Source organism: Microcebus murinus, chromosome 14 (genome assembly GCF_040939455.1).
Source record: "Microcebus murinus isolate Inina chromosome 14, M.murinus_Inina_mat1.0, whole genome shotgun sequence".
NCBI classification, from domain to species: Eukaryota; Metazoa; Chordata; class Mammalia; order Primates; family Cheirogaleidae; genus Microcebus; species Microcebus murinus.
The window spans coordinates 79374359-79393342 of NC_134117.1; the positions used below are offsets into that span (position 1 = coordinate 79374359).

General features: G+C 58.5%; 1 protein-coding gene across 1 annotated transcript in view; it reads left to right on the forward strand.

The window, feature by feature from the left end:
* Positions 1–2008: 2008 nt before the first annotated feature.
* LOC142875606 (ras-GEF domain-containing family member 1A-like) overlaps positions 2009–18984 on the forward strand; it is a 38073-nt gene continuing 21097 nt past the window's right edge. The window contains exon 1 of the mRNA XM_076010345.1: positions 2009–2092. The gene's annotated coding sequence lies outside the window, so the exon portion shown is untranslated. The remainder of the gene's footprint in view (positions 2093–18984) is intronic.

The following is an 18984-nucleotide window of genomic DNA, read 5'->3' on the forward strand; positions in this document are numbered from 1 at the left end:
CAGGGCATCTCTTCCTTTGTGTCTTCTCTTTATGGAACCCCCAGCAGATGTCCACTAGCCACACCACAGCGGGCTTGTTCTCCCCTTTCTAGAGGGGCAGTGGTGGCCGGGTGCGGCGGCTCACGCCTGTAATCCTAGCACTCTGGGAGGCCGAGGCAGGCAGATTGCTCAAGGTCAGGAGTTCGAAACCAGCCTGAGCAAGAGTGAGACCCGGTCTCTACTATAAAAAGAAAGAAATTAATTGGGCAACTAATATATATAGAAAAAATTAGCCAGGCATGGTGGCTCATGCCTGTAGTCCCAGCTACTCGGGAGGCTGAGGCAGGAGGATCACTTGAGCCCAGGAGTTTGAGGTTGCTGTGAGCTAGGCTGATGCCACGGCACTCACTCTAGCCTGGGCAACAAAGCAAAACTGTGTCTCAAAAATAAATAAATAAATAAAGGGTCAGTGGGATCCTGGGTTGATCTCCAGAAGTCCTCCCTGCAGGACAGCCCCACCCACAGCTTTAAGCAGAAGGAACCCTGGCTGGGGTCAGCCCTTGGCACAGGAGCCTGCCTCTGTCCTTGGGGGCTGGGAAGGACGTGAATCAGGAACACACATGAATGCTGTGGCCTCACCTGTGAACAAAGGAGACAGCAGGGTGGAGGCCCTCCTTCTCCTGGGGAGGCCTGCATTCTCCAGGTCCTCGGTGATTCGGGTGTAATCTGTGGCTGAGCACAGAGGCAAGTGACCCAGTGACCATATAGGAACAAGGTGTGGGGTGTTCGTGTCAGCCACCTCCTCTAGACTGCCATGCCCAGGGAGGCAGAAGGGGAGGCTCGCTGTGAAGGCAGGTGGCAGCAGGGCCAACTGTCCACACGGACTTCCCGAGGCAAAACTAGGGCCACCTCAGCACCAGGTGTCCCGCAGGGCCACAGGTCAGGGCTGAGGAAAGTGCTGGGGGGCAGTTGCCGGCAGGCTTACCCAGGGGCACAACCCCAAGCCTCAACCCTCTTGGTGCTGTGGAGAGGAGGGGTCTGAAGGGATGTGAAGCCCATGCAGGCCCAGAACCCACCGGCCCAGACTGTTCTGATGCCACCAGTCACCCACGAGGCCACTGTGAGCTCTGCATCCTCCAGCTGGCCTAAAATGGGACACAGAAACAGAAGGGGGACAGTGTGATGCTGGGGGCTGATGCACCATTCCCGCCTGGTTGCCTGGTGTCCCCCACTGCCCGCCCACAGGAGCTGTACCACGCAGTGATTAATAGTGCAGGCTCACTGAAGTGCCCCAGTCCAGGGCCAGCACTAACTGGCAGAGATGTAGGGGCTGGGGAGCTGCAGAAGGGTGCCTCCAGCTCCTGCACCCTCCTGGGGGAGGCCAGAAAATGGATCCAGCACAGGCCCGGATTCCTCAAGACAGAAATAACTGTCCATCAGGACAGCCTGGCAGCCAGCCCTGCCGCTGGCGCTGGCGCGAGGTAGGTGGGAGGAGAGGTGGCCTCTCACAGGCTACTGGGCCGCACTGGGGTGGGGGATGGGCCTCCTGGGCCAGCAGGACACGGTCAGGGTCATCGCCGTCCACCCAGGCCCAGTGGTATGCCTGTGAACTCTCTGGGGTTGTCGGAGCGCTGCGGGCAGCCCCGCTCCTCCCTGTGCGGTGCAAGCGGAGGCAGCCCCTCCCTGGCGTCCCCAGGCAGCAGCGCGGCTCACCCAGAGCCGCCGGGCTCGCGACTCGTTCCGACGCCCCAGAGGGCGCTCCTCGGCGCAGTCCCTCGTCTCCATCCGGTCTCACAGCCGGCGGGGTGGGGCGCTGCAGGAACGCGGCGGAGGCCCAGTCACCTGACAGGATTCCTCCTGGGCCCTGGGGTTCGCGGGGCGGGATGAGCCGCGCTGCGCCGCGTGTCCGCCCGCCCCTCGCCGCGTCTCGGATTAGCGCTCCCGCAAAAGCAGCTGCTGTGTTCCCCGTGCTCCAAGGAGATGGAGGGACAGACAGTTCCTTGAGGCGCCCGAGGCCAGAGCCGCGTGGAGTGAGTGCCCCGTCAGGGGAGGCATTCAAGCCAGACGCGGGCCGAGCACCTGCTGCAGCTCTGCGGCCGGTATCTACGATGAGGTGAGGCTGGGGCGGGGCAGGACAAGCGCCGGGGAGGAGGTGGGGGTGCAAGGGCCCTCCGTCAGCAGGACCTCACCAAACGACCGCCACCATCCTGCGCTGAGCCACCACGGGCAAGGTGCCCCTCGCCGGCCCCGCGCCCTGCCACCGACACCGCGGCGGGCCGTCCCACGCCTCTGCACCTGCGGTGCTCGCAAACCCGGTGCCAGGCGCGCGCCCTGGGCTCACGCGGCGCCCCTCGCCGCGCCCCACCCCCAGCCTCCTGCAGTCCCCGCCGACCCCGACGCGGCTCTCCGGCGGGTCCCCGGCCCCGCCCCGCCGCGCCCCACCTCCAGCCCCTGGCCTGCCCCGCTCTTGGCCCGCCCCTGCCGCCCCTCGCTCGGCGTCCGGGTCCCGCCCCGGCAGAGCGGCTGCGGCTGCGGGCTGGAGGCTGCGGGTGGGGGGCGTCCGCGGGCGGCGGGCGCCGGCGGAGGAGCGGCGCGGGGAGCAGGCAGCAAGGATGTTCCTGGAGCCCCAGGTAGGGCTGCGGCGCGGGGCAGGTGCGGGAGGCGGCGCGGGCGCGCTCGCAGCGTAGCGCCTCGGCTGCGGTGGGAGCGCGGGGCGCTGGCTCCGCCGCGCGGCCGGCGCGGCTCGGGAAGGGTACGACGGTCCGGAACGTCTCGGACCCGGCCTGGGAGGCAGCCGGTCCTGGGGAACCACCGCGACTCTGCGCGTCCCCACTGGGCCACCCTCTGCCAGGTGGCCGTGCCCTCCCGGCGCGGCCTGCTGTCCCGGGGCCGCCGAGGCAGAGCGGCACCCGCGGCGGGAGGGAGGGCTTCCAGGCCTCGGAGGGGCCACCGGCCCTGGGTCCTCTCCCGGACGTGAGGTGCGCAGAGCCACCTGTTTGCTGCGAGGCGGCGGCGCGCGGGCGGCGTGTGGGCGAGCGCGCGTCCCCGAGAGCCGAGCCCCGCGCGGGCTTCCGGAGTGCGGGCTCCTGCGGGCACTGCGGGAGGAGGCCGGGAGCCGGTCTGGGCTTCCCCGCGCGCCGGGCCTCCTGCCCCTCCCGGCTGTCTGTTTAGACGCGGGGCAGCTGCTGCAGCCGCGGCCCAGACTCGTTGGCCAGGCCCTGTGCTGACGGGTCTGGAAGAGGACCCGGCAGGAGACGCGGGCCTCGCCTGCCCCTCCGCCGCCGCCCACCCAGCGCCACTGTCGGCATCCCGGTGGAGGGCCGAGTCGGCGGAACCCGACGCGCCACCGCCGCGTTCTCGCAGCGCTCACACAGGCGCAGAGAGCACGGCCGGCCGATGAGGGAAATAGGTGCAGCGTCACAGGCGCTAGGTGCTCAACAGAGAAAGTAAAGGCAGAAGAGGACAAGAACGCAACAGGAGCGATCAGCTAGGGGAGTTCAGGTTATTCGGTAGACAAATGTCCTTTTGTCGACAAAACAACTCCCAGTGTCGTGGCCTGTGACCACATGGTGTAGTTTTCACTCTTGCAGTGTCCATGGTGGGCTGACTGGGTCCTGCTCCAGTCTGCCCTTGCTCAGGGACCCAGGCCGACAGGGCCACATGGTGGGGGGAGGGCCCTGTATTGGCAGTTAAACGCCCCAGCCCAGAGGGACATGACATTGCACTCACGGCTGCAGGGCCTGCTGGGCCCCAGGGCCCACCCAACGTCCCCAGCACTGGTGATGCCAGTGCTGCTCACCCAACAAGCAGGGGTCTGACAGGGTCGGTGCCCAGCATGCTGACCATCAGCCAGGGTGGTGTGTGTGCCGTAGGGTAGTGTGTGCTGTAGGGTATCCAGGGCAGGCATGTCACAGGGCCCTGACGAGGTCAGGGAGGGGAGAGCAGGGGAGCATGCCAGGAAAAGGCCAGGACAGGGCTTGGAAGAGGAAGCCACCTGCTTGTCCAGGTGCCAGGGAGGTCAGTGAGGTGACGTGGCTGGTGGGGGCCGGCAGGGGTGTGCTCTCACTGGGGTTGTGATGGCACTACTGGCTACTGTGTGCAGGGGCCAAGGACAGCAGGGGCCACCACAGTGGTCCAGGAGCAGATCACGGGCTCAGACAGGGAGGTGGCGGGGGAGGGGCGGGCTGAGGCGAGGCGGTGCTGAAGGTGCAGCTGAGAGGCCTTGCGGGGGCAGGGTGCAGGCTAGTGAGGGGAGGCTCAGGAGACAGGGTGCTGTGCTGGAGTGGGAAAGGCTGCAGGTGCAGCAGGAGGTGGCGGGCCAGAGGCAGGGACAGTTTGACCCCCCACCCTGGGGATGTGGCCTGGTGGTGGGGTGGGAGGCCTAGAGTTCAGGGAGAGGTCTGGACCGGTTGTGCTAATTTGGAGCCCTGGCTTGCTCCATCCTGCAGGACCCGTGCCACCTCCTGGCCACACTGCCTGTGCCTGCACCTGCTGTCCCGGGCCCACACCCCATCTTGCTGGGCCTTCTTGCTTGGGCCCCCTTCTGTGTGAGCTCCCCCAGGAGAGGCAGGGTGAGGACTAACCTGGGGGCACTGTGACCCCAGGGTACAGGGCTGGGGAAGGAGAGCAGCCTCCACATCGCCAGTCCCCTGTGTGCACTGGGGTCAGGCCTGGCTGGGTGCAGGGAACGCTGGAGACAGCACCACCAGCAAGGTCACATGGACCATGGACCACAACGACGTGAGAGGCCCCTGCGGGCTGGGCAATCAGGAAGGGCTGCTGGGGGACAGAGTTGGACACTGGCTTTGGCAGGACAAGTAGGGTTTGGGTGGGTGCAGGGGGAGCTGCCTGCTCCTCCACACCTCTGGGCTCTTGGGCCTTGCCCTCCGGGAGCCTGCCAGTGAGTGACCAGAGGAGAAGCCCAAACTGTCATATCCCCCGGTTTTTCCTCTTCTTAACCCACTGGAATACCCCTGGTTATCCTTGGATGCCTATCTCGGAATTGCCCCTCCACGAAGCCCTCCCTGCCTTCTCCCTACTAGTTCCTCGCCCCTGTGCCTGCCTAGCCCCAGCATAGACCCCCAATCCCGGAGAGATGATGCTGTGCTGTGGTTTACGTCTGCTCCCCTGGTGGACACTGAGGCCCATTCCCAGGTGTGCAGCAGAGGCCAGGAGGGCCTCAGTGGATGTTTGTTGAGTGAGTAAGTGAGAGAAGGAAGGAAGGAACAAACATGAGAGGTAGAAGTGGCCTGTACAGACTGTCTAGTCCCACCTCCTTGCTTTACACATGGGGAAACTGAGGTCCTGAGGGCTGTGGCTTGCCTGAGGTCAGCCAGGAGGTCAGGGGTCAGAGTTCCCAGGCAGAATACCTTCTGCCAGGTTCTGGGCTGCCTGGTCCCTGTGGGTTCCAGGATAGGGGGCCCAAAGGTGGACAGGTTGTGGGGTCTTGGGGGCTCCCAAGGGACCTGGGTGAGCAGTCAGGTGGGAGCATACAGACGACACGGGCCCCACCGTGTTCCTCTGCTCCTCCCTCTTGTGCCCTCAGCTCCCCAAGCTCTGGCCCTGTGGCCTGGTAGTGGTGGCTGGCTGAGACGTTTTGCTGGCAGACCCACTGTCCCACAGTCTCAGGCTCCCTGGGGTCACCCTGCCCCTGCTGTCCGCTCACACACGCTTTCCTGGCTGGGGTGCGGCCTTCTGCATTCCCCACTGTGCGTGTGGCTGCTGCGCGCCCTGCCTGTCAGCCAGAGCCTCCCAGTGGGCCAGCGCCCCTTGCAGTGACAGGTGAGGACACTGAGGCTCCCGAGGTCCAGACTGTAGCGGCACCGGGAGTAGGAGGGGCCCAGCCTCCCTGGGGACCCCAGGCACACACAACAGACATCTTTAGAAGAGGGAGGAGCATGTTCCTGGAGTGCGCAGCCTGAGGCCCCAGTGGCGCGGTGTCTTGGGCGTGAGCAGGAAGCGGCTGCAGGGTGGCTGACCTGGTTGGCAGGGCAGGCCCACGGCGATGGTGGCGGAGCCAGAGCTGGGCGGTTCCTGAAGACACACACACAGACACAGGCACACACACACACAGACACAGGCACACACACACACAGATACAGGCACACAGACACACAGACACAGGCACACACAGACACAGACACAGGCACACAGACACACAGACACAGGCACACACACACACACAGACACAGGCACACAGACACACAGACACAGGCACACACAGACACAGACACAGGCACACACACACACAGACACAGGCACACACACACACAGACACAGGCACACACACACACAGACACAGGCACACACAGACACAGGCACACACACACACAGACACAGGCACACAGACACACAGACACAGGCACACACACACACAGACACAGGCACACACACACACAGACACAGGCACACAGACACAGGCACACACAGACACACACACAGACATAGGCACACACAGACACAGGCACACACAGACACACACACAGACACAGGCACACACAGACACACACACAGACATAGGCACACACACACAGACACAGGCACACACAGACACACACACAGACACAGGCACACACAGACACACACACAAACATAGGCACACACACGCACACAGACACAGGCACACACAGACACACACACAGACACAGGCACACACAGACACACACAGACACACACACAGACATAGGCACAGGCACACGCAGACACACACAGACATAGGCACACACACAGACACAGGCACACAGACACAGGCACACACAGACACACACAGACACAGGCACACACACAGACACAGGCACACACACAGACACAGACCCACACAGACACAGACACAGGCACACACAGACACACACACAGGCACACACACAGACACAGGCACACACACAGACACAGGCACACACACAGACACAGGCACACACAGACACAGGCACACACAGACACACACACAAACATAGGCACACACACACGCACACAGACACAGGCACACACAGACACACACACAGACACAGGCACACACAGACACACACAGACACACACACAGACATAGGCACAGGCACACGCAGACACACACAGACATAGGCACACACACAGACACAGGCACACAGACACAGGCACACACAGACACACACAGACACAGGCACACACAGACACAGACACACACACGGACACAGGCACACACAAAAACAGACACACACACAGACACAGGCAGACACAGACACACACACAGACATAGGCACACACAGGCACACACACAGACATAGGCACACACACACGCACACAGACACAGGCACACACAGACACACACACAAACATAGGCACACACACACGCACACAGACACAGGCACACACAGACACACACAGACACACACACAGACATAGGCACAGGCACACGCAGACACACACAGACACACACACAGACACAGGCACACACAGGCACACACAGACACAGACACACACACAGACACAGGCACACACACAGACAGGCACACACAGGCACACACAAAAACAGACACACACACAGACACAGGCAGACACAGACACAGGCACAGACACAGGCACACACAGACACAGGCACACACACAGACACAGGCAGACACAGACACACACATAGGTACAGGCACACACAGACACACACAGACATAGGCACACACAAACACAGGCACACACACAGACACAGGCACACACAGACACAGACACAGGCACACACACAGACACAGGCACACACAGACACAGGCACACACAAACACAGACACACAGACACAGGCACAGGCACACACAAACACACACATAGACACACACACAGGCACAGGCACACACAGACGCACACACAGAGGCACACCCACAGACACAAACACACACACACAGACACACACATAGGTACAGGCACACACAGACACACACACAGACACACACAGACATAGGCACACACACAGACACAGGCACACACACAGACACAGGCACACACAGACACAGGCACACACACAGACACAGGCACACACAGACACACATAGACACAGGCACACACAGACACACACACAGGCACAGGCACACACAGACACACACACAGACACAGGCACACACAGACACAGGCACACACACAGACACAGGCACACACACAAACACAGGCACACACAGACACAGGCACAGACAGACACAGGCACAGACACAGGCACAGACACAGGCACACACACAAACACAGGCACACACACAGACACAGGCACACACAGACACAGACACAGGCACACACAAACACAGACACACAGACACAGGCACAGGCACACAGACACAAACACACACACACAGACACACACACACAGTCACACACAGACACACACACAGGCACAGGCACACACAGACACACACACAGGCACAGGCACACACAGACGCACACACGGAGGCACACACAGACACACACACACAGGCACAGGCACACACAGACACACACGGAGGCACACACAGACACACACACAGGCACAGGCACACACAGACGCACACACAGAGGCACACACACAGGCACACACAGACACACACGGAGGCACACACAGACACACACACAGGCACAGGCACACACAGACACACACACAGACACAGGCACACACACAAACACAGGCACACACACAGACACAGGCACACACACAGACACAGTCCCACACAGACACAGACACAGGCACACACAGACACACACACAGGCACACACACAGACACAGGCACACACACAGACACAGGCACACACAAACACAGGCACACACACAGACACAGGCACACACACAGACACAGGCACACACACAGACACAGGCACACACAGACACAGGCACACACAAACACAGGGACACACACAGACACAGGCACACACAAACACAGGCACACACACAGACACAGGCACACACACAGACACAGGCACACACACAGACACACACACAGTCACACACAGACACACACACAGGCACAGGCACACACAGACACACACACAGGCACAGGCACACACAGACGCACACACGGAGGCACACACAGACACACACACACAGGCACAGGCACACACAGACACACACGGAGGCACACACAGACACACACACAGGCACAGGCACACACAGACGCACACACAGAGGCACACACACAGGCACACACAGACACACACGGAGGCACACACAGACACACACACAGGCACAGGCACACACAGACACACACACAGACACAGGCACACACACAAACACAGGCACACACACAGACACAGGCACACACAGACACAGGCACACACAAACACAGGCACACACACAGACACAGGCACACACACAGACACAGGCACACACACAGACACAGTCCCACACAGACACAGACACAGGCACACACAGACACAGACACAGGCACACACACAGACACAGGCACACACACAGACACAGGCACACACACAGACACAGGCACACACAGACACAGACACAGGCACACACAGACACAGACACAGGCACACACACAGACACAGGCACACACACAGACACAGGCACACACAAACACAGGCACACACACAGACACAGGCACACACACAGACACAGGCACACACACAGACACAGGCACACACAAACACAGGCACACACACAGACACAGGCACACACAGACACAGGCACACACACAGACACAGGCACACACACAGACACAGGCACACACACAGACACAGGCACACACAAACACAGGCACACACACAGACACAGGCACACACACAGACACAGGCACACACAGACACAGGCACACACAAACACAGGGACACACACAGACACAGGCACACACAGACACAGGCACACACACAGACACAGGCACACACACAGACACAGGCACACACACAGACACACACACAGTCACACACAGACACACACACAGGCACAGGCACACACAGACACACACACAGGCACAGGCACACACAGACGCACACACGGAGGCACACACAGACACACACACACAGGCACAGGCACACACAGACACACACGGAGGCACACACAGACACACACACAGGCACAGGCACACACAGACGCACACACAGAGGCACACACACAGGCACACACAGACACACACGGAGGCACACACAGACACACACACAGGCACAGGCACACACAGACACACACACAGGCACACACACAAACACAGGCACACACACAGACACAGGCACACACACAGACACAGGCACACACAGACACAGGCACACACAAACACAGGCACACACACAGACACAGGCACACACACAGACACAGGCACACACACAGACACAGTCCCACACAGACACAGACACAGGCACACACAGACACACACACAGGCACACACACAGACACAGGCACACACACAGACACAGGCACACACACAGACACAGGCACACACAGACACAGGCACACACACAGACACAGGCACACACAGACACAGACACAGGCACACACAGACACAAACACAGGCACACACACAGACACAGGCACACACACAGACACAGGCACACACACAGACACAGGCACACACAGACACAGACACAGACACACACACACACACAGACACAGGCACACACAGACACAGGCACACACAGACACAGGCACACACAAACACAGGGACACACACAGACACAGGCACACACACAGACACAGGCACACACACAGACACAGGCACACACAAACACAGGCACACACACAGACACAGGCACACACACAGACACAGGCACACACACAGACACAGGCACACACAAACACAGGCACACACACAGACACAGGCACACACACAGACACAGGCACACACACAGACACAGGCACACACAGACACAGGCACACACAAACACAGGGACACACACAGACACAGGCACACACAAACACAGGCACACACACAGACACAGGCACACACACAGACACAGGCACACACACAGACACAGGCACACACAGACACAGGCACACACAAACACAGGGACACACACAGACACAGGCACACACACAGACACAGGCACACACAAACACAGGCACACACACAGACACAGGCACACACACAGACACAGACACACACAGACACAGGCACACACACAGACACAGGCACACACACAGACACAGGCACACACAAACACAGGCACACACACAGACACAGGCACACACACAGACACAGGCACACACACAGACACAGGCACACACAGACACAGGCACACACAAACACAGGGACACACACAGACACAGGCACACACAGACACAGGCACACACACAGACACAGGCACACACACAGACACAGGCACACACACAGACACACACACAGTCACACACAGACACACACACAGGCACAGGCACACACAGACACACACACAGGCACAGGCACACACAGACGCACACACGGAGGCACACACAGACACACACACACAGGCACAGGCACACACAGACACACACGGAGGCACACACAGACACACACACAGGCACAGGCACACACAGACGCACACATAGAGGCACACACACAGGCACACACAGACACACACGGAGGCACACACAGACACACACACAGGCACAGGCACACACAGACACACACACAGACACAGGCACACACACAAACACAGGCACACACACAGACACAGGCACACACACAGACACAGGCACACACAGACACAGGCACACACAGACACAGGCACACACACAGACACAGGCACACACACAGACACAGTCCCACACAGACACAGACACAGGCACACACAGACACACACACAGGCACACACACAGACACAGGCACACACACAGACACAGGCACACACACAGACACAGGCACACACAGACACAGGCACACACACAGACACAGGCACACACAGACACAGACACAGGCACACACAGACACAAACACAGGCACACACACAGACACAGGCACACACACAGACACAGGCACACACACAGACACAGGCACACACAGACACAGACACAGACACAGACACACACACAGACACAGGCACACACAGACACAGGCACACACACAGACACAGGCACACACAGACACAGGCACACACAAACACAGGCACACACACAGACACAGGCACACACACAGACACAGGCACACACACAGACACAGGCACACACAAACACAGGCACACACACAGACACAGGCACACACACAGACACAGGCACACACACAGACACAGGCACACACAAACACAGGCACACACACAGACACAGGCACACACACAGACACAGGCACACACACAGACACAGGCACACACAGACACAGGCACACACAAACACAGGGACACACACAGACACAGGCACACACAAACACAGGCACACACACAGACACAGGCACACACACAGACACAGGCACACACACAGACACAGGCACACACAGACACAGGCACACACAAACACAGGGACACACACAGACACAGGCACACACACAGACACAGGCACACACAAACACAGGCACACACACAGACACAGGCACACACACAGACACAGGCACACACAAACACAGGCACACACACAGACACAGGCACACACACAGACACAGGCACACACAAACACAGGCACACACACAGACACAGGCACACACACAGACACAGGCACACACAAACACAGGCACACACACAGACACAGGCACACACACAGACACAGGCACACACAGACACAGGCACACACAAACACAGACACACAGACACAGGCACAGGCACACACAAACACACACACATAGACACACGCACAGGCACAGGCACACACAGACGCACACACAGAGGCACACCCACAGACACAAACACACACACAGACACACACACAGTCACACACAGACACACACACAGGCACAGGCACACACAGACACACACACACAGGCACAGGCACACACAGACACACACACAGGCACACACAGACGCACACACAGAGGCACACACACAGACACAAACACACACACACATAGACACACACACACAGTCACACACAGACACACACACAGGCACACACAGACACACAGACAGGCACACACAGACACACACACAGACACAGGCACACACAGACGCACACACGGAGGCACACACAGACACACAGACAGGCACAGGCACACACAGACACACATGGACACGGCACACAGACACAGCCCGTCCCCCTGCTGCCGCGGGTGTGAGCACCCGGTGCCGGTGCCACACGGGCGTGCTGAACACCTGTGCCCGTGGGAGGTACATGGGTAAGCTAGTGATTTTTTAAAAATTTAAGTTAGGTCATTGATCACTGAACTCTCGTGTTAGTTTGAACAGATGCTCAGTCCGGCCTCCTGGAGGACATGAGAACTTAATCGTGTCACCTGCACATAAGGAGCGTGCTGGCTCTTCATTTCTGATGTGTCTTTTATTTTCTTGCTGTGTTTTCTAAAAGGTGCAAAGTAGCAGTAAATAATGGCACTTCCTCTGGCTTGAGCTTCCCTTAACGAGAAGGCCTGTCGCGTCTTGCCCGGCCTGAGATTGGCCGTGTGTCCACGGGCACTCTTGGTGACCAGCGCGCTGCCGCGGAGGGGCTGCGCCACGGAGCCGCTTTCAGCAGAGCCGCCGCGCCCCGCACAATCCCGGGACGGGATGCCTCCCCTGCGCCGCCAGTGTGTCGCTCACTGGCTTCCCTGAGCCGAGTCGCCTTCCTGTGCCTGGGACAGATCCCACTGGCCAGGCTCTGTTGTGCTCAGACACGCTGCGGGGCCCATTTTACTGGGGTGTCGCGGTGTGGCTTAGGGTGTTTTTCATCCATATTCAGATCTGTTTGTCACATTTATAAACCATGGTTATGTTAACTTTATAAAATAAATAGGAAGGCTGTTCAATATGAATTGTGTAGTTGAAATACTTTATTTTTTATTATTTTTTAATGGCAAACTATTCTTTAAAAAAGTTTTTTCGTTTCAGCATATTTTGGGGGTACAAATGTTTAGGTTACATATATTGCCTTTGCCCCACCTGAGTCAGAACTTCAAGCGTGCCCATCCCCCGGGCAGTGCGCACCCATTAGGTGTGAATAGACCCATCTCCTCCTCCCCCTCCCACCTGCCCGACACCTGATGAATGTTCCTACTATATGTGCACTTAAGTGTTGGTCAGTTAAAACCAATTTGATGGTGGGTACATGTGGTGCTCTGAAATGCTTTAAATATTATATAAAATTATCTTAGTCTTAAAGGCTTGGAATAAAAGCTCAGCCAGAGCTTGCTTTTATTTTTCCCTGAGGTTTAGTTGGCTGTCAACTGAATTTGTACTATGGTTATTGGTCTTTTGGGGTTCCAAACATTTTTAGTCTGTTTTGGTTACTTACATTTCTAGCTGGTATCCCGGTTGAAAGAGCTTTCGGATCTGTTAGCAGAGAGTTAGGTAGTTGATTCTTCAAAAGTTTTTTCTCCATATCTGTAGTTAGATTCCCTTTTTCATGCCCAAAGTATCTTTACTTTTCTTCCTTTCTTCCTCCTTCCTCCTTCCCTTCCTGCCTTCCTTTGGTTCATTAGAATTGCCAGAGGTTTATACTTTTAATTTGTGTTTTCAAAGAGTCAGCTCTTGAATTTAATAAGTGGTTCAGCTCTTTCTTTGATTAAATCCACTAATTTGCCTTTTAGCAATTTTTTCCTCTAGTTTGCTTTGCTATGAGTTTGTTTTATTTAGACGCTTTTTGAATCAAGTGGTTTGTGTTGCTTGCTTAATGCATTGAAGCCTATGAATTTTTCTCTGAGTATAGCTTTGGCCATATCAATTATGACACAGTTTTCTTATCAGGGTTATTTTTCTGCCGTGTTTCTAATAGGAGTTTGGATTGCTTCTTTAACACAAACATGATTTAGGGAAGTTTTTTTATGAGGTGGGTACCATTTTTCGGTTCACCACTTGTTTATTAATATCCAGTTTCATTACATTGTATTCATGTCATTGTGTTACCTGTACGTTTCTGCTTGGGGACTTCATTGGGTCTCAGAGGTGCTATAATGTGTGGCAGTGTGGGTGGAGACTCTGGGCAGTAGAAAGTGCCTTTCTGTGTTTGGGGCCCAATATTTCGCGCATCTGCCTCCTTGCCTTTCTGGTTCTCTGTTCCCAGAGTATGTGCTGCAGTGTTTTCACCCCTTGGGCATCTGCCACTTGTAGGGGCTGTAGCGAGTTATGGTCATCTCTCTGGACCGTGTGGAGGTGTTCACTGCACTTCCTGGACACAGCTGTGTTCTTGGGAGTCTGCCTTTAATAGAGATGGGGGAAGAGACCCACTGCTGTCTTCTCTCCGTCACCCAACACACCTGACACCAGATTCCCCAGGCACAGCAGCTGGGCGTCCTGTAGTTCAGTTCTCGCACTGCCCACGTGGAGATAGCACCAGCTCCACAGATCAAGGGCTCAGTCCCACAAGACCACCTCCGCCTCAGATGCCAGTCACAAGTCTCGGGTGGTGACCTGTACTTCTGACCAACTGGGTACATCGGCGTTTCCACGAGCCCTTCTCAGGTTCAGTTCGTTTGCTAGAATGGCTCATACACTGGCAGGAAGGACCGGCCTGCAGGCAGGAGGCCTGTCCTTAGCCCCACACCTGCACCTCGTCTGGACAGGGGGGAGCAAGGCCTTGGTGGTGCCCTAGGAAGGTGGCAGGTGGCCCAGTAAGTGGAGAGCCCTCCGATCACACTGCTGGCTGGCAGCGAGGCTCCAGCGGGTTGGGAGCGCCCTTTGTGCTCTGGCCTGACCCTGCACACGAGGCTCCTTCCAGGCCAGGCCCACACAAACACAGTGTCTGTGTGCCTGTGTCTGTGTGTGCCTGTGTCTGTGTGTGTGTCTGTGTGTGCCTGTGTCTGTGTCTGTGTGTGCCTGTGTCTGTGTGTGTGCCTGTGTCTGTGTGTGTGCCTGTGTCTGTGTGTGTGCCTGTGTTTGTGTCTGTGTGTGCCTGTGTCTGTGTCTGTGTGTGCCTGTGTCTGTGTGTGTGCCTGTGTCTGTGTGTGTGCCTGTGTTTGTGTCTGTGTGTGCCTGTGTCTGTGTCTGTGTGTGCCTGTGTCTGTGTGTGTGCCTGTGTCTGTGTGTGCCTGTGTCTGTGTGTGTGCCTGTGTCTGTGTGTGTGCCTGTGTTTGTGTGGGCCGTGTCTGTCCCTCAGGGCCCTGGCTGGCTGCCACCTGCCATCACTGGCACCCTTCCCCCTTGCCCTGAACCCTGTGCTGATGGCCCTGGGTGGCATGTCAGATCTCGGTGGTCACACTTGCAGGGTTCAAATCCCCGCTGCACCACTTTTGGGCTGTGAGGCCTGGAGCTGATGACATAAGCCCTTTGGGCCTTTCTTCCTCATCTGGAGGCGCAGTGGCAGGAGGTGAGCTGCCCTATGTGGCTGGTACTTCTGGGGGCTGCCAAGGGTCCGACCACCTGGTTGCAAGCCCCCAGGGCCAGGGGACACAGGGCATGTGGCAGGAAAGCTGCTCCTGCACACAGCATGGGCTGTGAAGGCCGGGGCGTGTGTCCTGGCCCTGTTTCCGGGAGGCGGTGGCGCTGGACAAGGCCATGCCGTCTGACCCAGTGGGGAGCTGGCAGCTGAAAGCCCCACAGTGCAGTGGGGGCTTGGGGTGCCGCTCTGGGCATCTGCCAGGAGGATGACAATTCAAGCAAGGGAAATGGATTTTTATTTGTTTTTAAACACAAAAGAAAAATCTTTGCTCAGTCTAATTAGATGTCATTTAAAAATAAAAGAGCTGTATGTTCTTTATTCCGTGTTCTGGCATCCCTTGCAGCTGCAGAGGGGCTGAGGCTGCCTCTCCCTCCTGGGCAGGCCTGCCTGTGGCTGGCCCTGTGGCCTGTCCCTCAGGCCCGGGCTCCCTACCTCCCGAGGACCCTCAGCCCTGACCAGCCAGCTCACTGCCCCTCTCTTTTGCGGCCACGTCCTGCTGCACCCCTGGCTGGCTCTGGGCCTGGCTCTGCTGCCAGCCGCACACCCCGGGTGGGCCTGGGTGTGAAGATACTCTGGCGTCTTCCTGCTGAGCCCCTGGATGCCCGGGCCACTGCCCAGACTGATGAGCAGTCTTCAGTGGATGCCCCCTCTAGGGAGGGACCACAGAGGGTGGTCTCAGTTGGGATGGGGTCTGTACCTGGCCCCCAGCCCGCTCCTCCATGGCAGCCTGACTGCCAAGATTGCCTCGGTTTGCACCCCCTGCCCGGGTGCAGGCCTGTAAGGCCCAGGCCACACCCCCACCTGAGCCCCATGCCTGGGACAGGAAGCAGGAGGCAGCTTCTCTCCACTTTCTCCTGTCCTGGGCGTGGGAGGTGAGAGGGGACCTAGAAGTGAGGTCAGGGAGAGGGTGCCCCCGCCCCCCCACCTTTGTGTCTAGGAGGGAAGGCAGTGGGGCACCTGTAGGACAGGTGCCCGTCAGTGTCCCACAGCTCAGGTGCTATCCCAGCCCGCCAGGCGCTGACCTTCACTTCACACTCAGGGTCGCCCACGAAGCAGGGCTGCACGGGGCGGGCCTGGCTTGCTCCCAGCCTGCTGGCGCCCAGCCTGCACTTGCAGCCGGGCCCTGCCCATCGCCTGCGTGTTCCCAGGACACAGGGCCAGGGCTTTCCAGAGTTGGGGGAGACACATTCGGCTCAAAGTGGGGAAGGTGTGAGAGCTGGGCTTTGGCGAGGGGAGATAGCTTCTGGAGGAAGCTTCCAGGGCAGGAGTGTCAGAGTCCAGGCGGGGTTGTTGTGGGGGCACCTTCCGGCCCTGGGGCTGGGGGAAGTGGTTCTGATATGGGCCAGGAAGCACTACCTGGGGTGAGCGCAGGCCCGGGCCCACTGGGGCAGACAGAGGCAGGGTGTGGCTCCAGGCCCATCTTGCACTCACTGGAATCTCTAGAAATGACAGAGAACTAAGCTGCAGACTCTTTCAGGCAAGTGTCACCTGCTTGTGGTGCAGATGACGCCCAGAGGGGCTAGGCCACTTGCAAGTCACCTCACTTTCTTCTGCAGAGCTGGGGAGGACCTGGGTGCAGGCTCCCACCTGGCCCCAGGTGGGGATGGAGGACCTGGGTTCAAGTCATCTGGCTCCCGGGCCCACAGTGTGGGCTGAGAGGCCACAGCAGTCCTAGGGTAAGAAGGGGAGAGTGTGTGCAGCAGGGACACTGAGGTTACTGTGACAGGGGTGTTAGAGCAGAGACCCTTAGGAGGATGGACAGGGGTGGCTGGCTGCGTGGGACAAACACCCCCCTTCCCGTCCCAGGGTGGCACCCCCAGGGCTGGGTCCTAGCCTCCCCTCTACAGCTGGGGGTCCAGCCACCCTGCTGCCCCACAGGCCACAGGCTGTCCCAGCCTGGTTTCTCTGCCAATTAGTGGGGTCCAGGGAATGGGGTAGCCCCACAGTGTTTCTCCCCTTCCGCCCGTGCTCCTTTGATGCAGGTGGGACCCTGGAGGTCCCACCTTGGCCAGGTGTCTCCTTGCCCTGTATTGTCTGCTCTGTGAACCCAGTTTGGGAACAGCAGGGCCAGAGGGGAGCAGTAAGCAAGGACGGGGATGGGGACAGAAAAGGAGGCCCAGCTGCTCTGCCGTCTGGCCAATCCTGATGGTACTCAGGCTGGGGCGGCAGGGCGAGGCTGTGCAGGAGGAGGTCCTGAGGTTCCCGTGCGAGTCCTTGAGCCTCTGTCCACCAGGAGGACACCTGACCCCTCCCTTCTCCCCTCCCTGACGCTGGCTGAGCCTGTAGCTGGGTGGGCCCCTCAACCTTCCACCGTCCCCACAGTGGGCAGCTTCTTAGTTATGATTCTGGCTCACCGCCAGCATCCTGATGGCCACCCTCCCTGCCCAGGTTAAGGTTACCGTCTTTCTGCCCCCACTCTCCTGGCCCCTTCTACTGGCAGGGGTAGCCCCTGGGCGGTATAACTAGTGCTGTCTCCTATCCCAGAGTGGGTCAAAATCCTCACAGATGCAAAGGATCCACTAAAGGTTTGCTGAAAGGTTTGTGTTCCCATGAGGAGTCCTGTAAACGTAGTGCCCTCCGTGCATTCAGACAGGCACTTCGTTCGCAGTTGCACCTGCCTCGCCGTGTCCTACAGAGCTCCCTGCGAGCCTGTCAGGTGAGGGTC